The 5,457-nt window shown below is 33.3% G+C and overlaps 1 non-coding gene across 1 annotated transcript; it reads left to right on the plus strand.

The window, feature by feature from the left end:
* Positions 1–2,796: 2,796 nt before the first annotated feature.
* On the plus strand, positions 2,797–2,867 carry Trnaa-ggc. Its single transcript has one exon. It is a non-coding gene; the product is annotated as a tRNA-Ala (tRNA).
* The last annotated feature ends 2,590 nt before the right edge of the window (positions 2,868–5,457 follow it).

The raw sequence follows: 5,457 nt of genomic DNA on the forward strand, positions 1-5,457 counted from the left end.
TTATGACGATTATATAATTATGTAATAATATTAGCAGAATTTAAAGCGTTTTTTTTAGAGAATTTTTGTTTTAATTAATAAAACTTATTAGTGGATCAAACGTTATGAATTACAAAATAGGATCCGACCATTAGGTTGTGAGTACGCGTGTGAGAGTCGGCAAGAGTCCGCCCTCCGGACAGTTTCATTTTTGACATTTGGGATTTCTCTGTAGGCTAACTTAGGTAATGCTCTAAAGATTTTTAGTTTACAAAAACTGGCCATACGTTTGATAAGTGTTGCATCTGGTCGAGGTCGATGCAAACCTCTGTTTCTGTTAGTTAAACTGGTTATTCCCTTTTTTACCTGTATGTACATACTGAAAATATTATTGTATATCAAAACAAAACTTGTGTAGTTTAGAGATCAATGCAGATGTACACAACTATCCAACTAGGGTTAATGTAATTATTAAACATAATGACTATACTGTCACTCATTTAAGCTTTGTTCAACAAGGAGTTGATTTTTAATATACTGCCTGTGAAAATTCGTGAATTACCTATTATAATTTTCAAAATCATTGTAAAGAATTTTTTTATCTAAGGTTTGCCTATACATCACAAATTATTTTTTTATGTTGTAACCTATTCGTTATGCAACAAGCCTCAAAGACAATTACTATTGTCTTTGGTTATTGCATTACTATATTAGTTCATAGTTCAGAAATTAGTAATTTATTTTATCTGGCCCAAATACTTTATAGAAATTTACCTAACGAAAGTAAAGAAGCAGAGAGTGACAGCATCATTGTATATTAGTGTCTTGATATTAAGCAGTGAAGGATGCATGTTTTGTTGGTGTGATTTTTAATGTTAGTGTTATGTAGTAATAGTTAAGGAATGTACATTTATATAACTTGTGTATTGGATATATTTTATACTTTTTTGGGACAGATGCCACATGAGGCAGCATTGTTGGCTGTATGAATAATTTTATTTGTAACTGAACTCTTACGTTTTTGTTGTTTTTATTTATGTTGTGCTAACTACACTACTGGAAAGTGGTTATCATTAGTTCGTAAGAATATAAAATGTACATACAGTTGTAAAATACTGATGGAATAAATATATTATTATTATATTTTATTATTAATATTATTATTTAAGCGGAAGATTACTTCGTGTTGGATGGCGGGCTGCAGAGGCGCTGATGTTATCACCTTGCAGCTAAATTACCAGTCCAAAGCTCTGTTAATTAACTGTTTATAACTATTAGTTATTGATATAATTTTTGCATAAAACGTGGCACCTGTCAATTTAAATATGTTTTAGTTTGTTATACAAGTTGTTTGTATCATTTGTAATCCTTTCTTTTCAATGTTGTTTGTATTTTAGGTTATACTTTTAAAGAAATTTTTTTAATCTGTCATACATTAATATAACTTTTATGTAATGGTATGCAAATATAAGAAATAACTTTCCAGCCTTTCTGGGAAATTTCCATACGAATAAGCTTTGTAATTTTCTTGTAATTATATACTAATTATGGGGAATAAAGTGATGTGATTTGATTTTGATTTGTTAATTGAATTTTAATTATTCTTAACTTACTGACATTGCCATGCATAATGGTATGTTTCAAGACAATAAATGATATGATTTGATAACATTACCTACCCACCGTGGTATATTGCTATTTTGAAATTTCGACCAATTCTAATGGTCGGTTAGTAAGACAGTTCTTCAAAAGGTACATGATACATATGAAAATAAGTAAATGTATTGAATCTACCTACATCTTACATAATTGGGATACTTCATTATCCTAATAGTGTCAAGGATATATGAATGTCTACCCGACTCATTATATGATCTCTGGACCAAAGGACTGCCATCATAGGGGAAGATAACTCGGGTTACAAGGGGATGATTGGCATTTACCCTTTGAGGGAGGGTGAGGGGGGGGCGTGTTGTCGACCACCTGTTAGAAAACTACCCCTTTGTCATAATCAACTGCTTTGAAAACCAGGTCTTCTCTAATATCCTAACCTTCCTTATTCTTGTGCTTTTGTTTTGCTTCGAATTTTACCAGAGCCAATTCATGCACTGGTATTCCGATGTATAATCTAATATTTCCATACAATATTAATCTATTCAAATATTACTAATACAGAAGTATACCGTAATGGGCAGCCTGATTTTCCTTTGAAAATATCGTATTTATCTTAATTATCTCATCCACTATTCATTGCCAGGTCAATCTCTATAATAAATTAGACAACTTAGATTATTTAGATATCTCTAAAGTACTAATGTATTTAATTATTGACTCTTTAAAACTAAGAAGTTATAGATTTTAAGATATGATCGGAAGACCAAACTGTATAATCTTGTTTCTTTAATTTCAAATTATTTAATTTAATTATTCAATTTATACAGTTTAATGTAAATAAAAGTCGTTTGACAGGTATTTGGTCTTCCGATCATATGTTAGTTTGCTTATTTAAACGCATATGTGACAGATACGGCCAAATACAAAATAATTGAATCGGAAAAAGTAAGCGCTCTGTGGTGTAATGGTAGCACATTCACCCGGCAAGTGAGAGATCCGGGTTCGAGTCCCGGCGGAGCAAGTACTTTTTGTGATTCAATGTTTATTGAAATTAAATAAGGCTATTGTCATTTATCCAGTTTAATGTAAATAAAAGTCGTTTGACAGGTATTTGGTCTTCCGATCATATGTTAGTTTTCCTTATTTAAACGCATATGTGACAGATACGGCCAAATACAAAATAATTGAATCGGAAAAAGTAAGCGCTCTGTGGTGTAATGGTAGCACATTCACCCGGCAAGTGAGAGATCCGGGTTCGAGTCCCGGCGGAGCGAGTACTTTTTGTGATTCAATGTTTATTGAAATTAAATAAGGCTATTGCCATTTATACACTTTAATGTATATATATATATATATATATATATATATATATATATATATATATATATACAGCTTTATGCTTTATATACAAATACCAAATTTTAGAATATTTATAATTAGTGACTTCACTAGTTTTTCACTATATAATTCTTTCGTATTTTGGAAGATACTGCAGACAACTGCAGATTATGTTAAACAAATCACATGCCTGTGGATGTTTAAAATCCCTTTGGGGTTAATTACTCATCATGGTTTGAGATTAAGTGAAACGAAAAGAATATAAAATCAAGAAATTGTATAAATAAAAATTTACCCAAACTGGCAGTCAATGTTTTATTCACTTTCACCAGTTAAAAATCCCTTTGAAGATCGTTCAAATAAGAAAGGTTTGACAAAGTAAATTTAGAAATACAAACATAGTACGCAAGCGCATGTGAAATGAATATACGTAAGTTTATGTACATTTACGTGAAGGTATGTGCATGTTTTATTATTATTAAATAATACCTGGTCAGGTCAGTCTCAAAACCGCATCTCTCGCAATACTTATTAAGTTATAAAATCACTTTATTCTAGTGAATAGGTAGCTAGGTAGTGGGCCGAACCATATTTTACTCTTCTTGCGAAGGTATACACAATAGTTTTTACTTTTGAGAGTCCGTTAACACAACTAAGGTGAGTATGTTCTTCAACGGAAAATATGAACTCGACAAAGCTCAATCTTTATCGCCATCGCGTCGGCCACGTCTGCAGACTCTCTCTGGTTCGAGCAGAAGATTCGCACCAATTACAGAGAAATGCCGCTTGGTCCCTGTCAATTCCTGATGATGGAATGGAAACAAATTCTCTCCCGGGGTGACATTATCGTATCGGAACCGGGTATTAATTTTTTGCAACGGCCCGATTTGGCCATTCTGCCGCGCATTCTTGCCGTGGACGTGCTCCGGATCGTAACTTCCACTGAGCGGCGATGTCGGCTGCCCGATATGGACCTCGGGCCTCAGCAGATGGACAGATGCAGGGACGTGCTGTGTATACCTCGTCTATTGTTTAGTGGTTGCGACACCGGCTAGACCGCCGTGCCACCGGTATGATGTACAGGTTCAGGGGATTCCGATGTCGTGTCAACATGATGGAGCATCTCGTGATGATGGAGCTCTTCATATATGGTATGATTCAAAGACATTCAAAATCGCTGTATTCTATAGGAGAGAGATACATTTGTCAGAAGATGTGAACAAATTTCAAACTGCGAAAGGACTTCTTCAGATAGAATATTCTAACATGATAGCTCACGTAATGGGTGTAAAATTATCTAGGAGATTTGTACAAATACAAGTTGTTTCAAACTGCAAGAGGTCTTCGTAAGATGAAATATTCTGATATGATATCTCACGTAATGGGTGGATTGATGGACATTCCAAAGAAAAAAGTTAAATTATCCAGGAGATTTGTACAAATACAAGTTGTTTCAAACTGCGAAAGATCTTCGTGAGATGAAATATTCTGATATGATATCTCACATAATGGGTGGATTGATGGACATTCCAAAGAAAAGAGTTAAATTATCCAGGAGATTTGTACAAATACAAGTTGTTTCAAACTGCGAAAGATCTTCGTGAGATGAAATATTCTGATATGATATCTCATGTAATGGGTGGATTGATGGACATTCCAAAGAAAAGAGTTAAATTATCCAGGAGATTTGTACAATTACAAGATGTTTCAAACTGTGATAGGTCTTCGTGAGATGAAATATTCTAACATGCTATATATAATATTCAAACTGCGAAAAGTCTTCTTCAGAGAGAATATTTAGCATGATTTCTTGCGTAATGGGTGGATTGATATACATTCCAATGAAAAGAGTTACTCTATCCAGGAGATTATTATAAGACTTATTTTAACCATTATTATAGAAGGTTACTTCAAACTGCGAAAGGTTTTCTTCGGATAGTATATTCTAACATGAATCTGACGAAATGGGTGGATTGATGGGTATTCCAAAGAAAGACTTAACGTATCCTGAAGATTTGTACAAATAAAAGGTATGTACAGTATATTGTATGATCCTAACACCCATGTGTTTCGTTGTTTATTAGCATATAATTGGTTACTTGTACATTTTACATTACTCGTGTAAAAAATAACCACAGTTCGTGGATTTGAACAGAGGAGCAGCGTGACATTCGGGAGCCGAGTACCAATTTGATTGTACTCGTATAATACGTACTACAAATAAGCTTTACCTGAAATATATAAGGGAATTCTCCTAACAAGGAAATTTATAGTTTTGGTCACGCTAGTTTTGATGGGAATCTACATAGATGGGTATCAAAATAATTAAAAACATCAAATGGTGTTTTATTTTACAGATTAAATAACTTGTTCTGCTAACATCAATCGTCTAACCAGTCAGTCATAAAGTAGTTACAGATTTTGAGTATCTCGATCTAGTAGCTGATGTTGGTATGACGTTTCAGTATTTCAGATTACAAGGGTATCGAAACTTATCGTTTGCATTAAATTCATTATACACCGGTT

The sequence above is a fragment of the Homalodisca vitripennis genome, chromosome 2 (assembly GCF_021130785.1).
Source record: "Homalodisca vitripennis isolate AUS2020 chromosome 2, UT_GWSS_2.1, whole genome shotgun sequence".
In the NCBI taxonomy this organism is placed as follows: Eukaryota; Metazoa; Arthropoda; class Insecta; order Hemiptera; family Cicadellidae; genus Homalodisca; species Homalodisca vitripennis.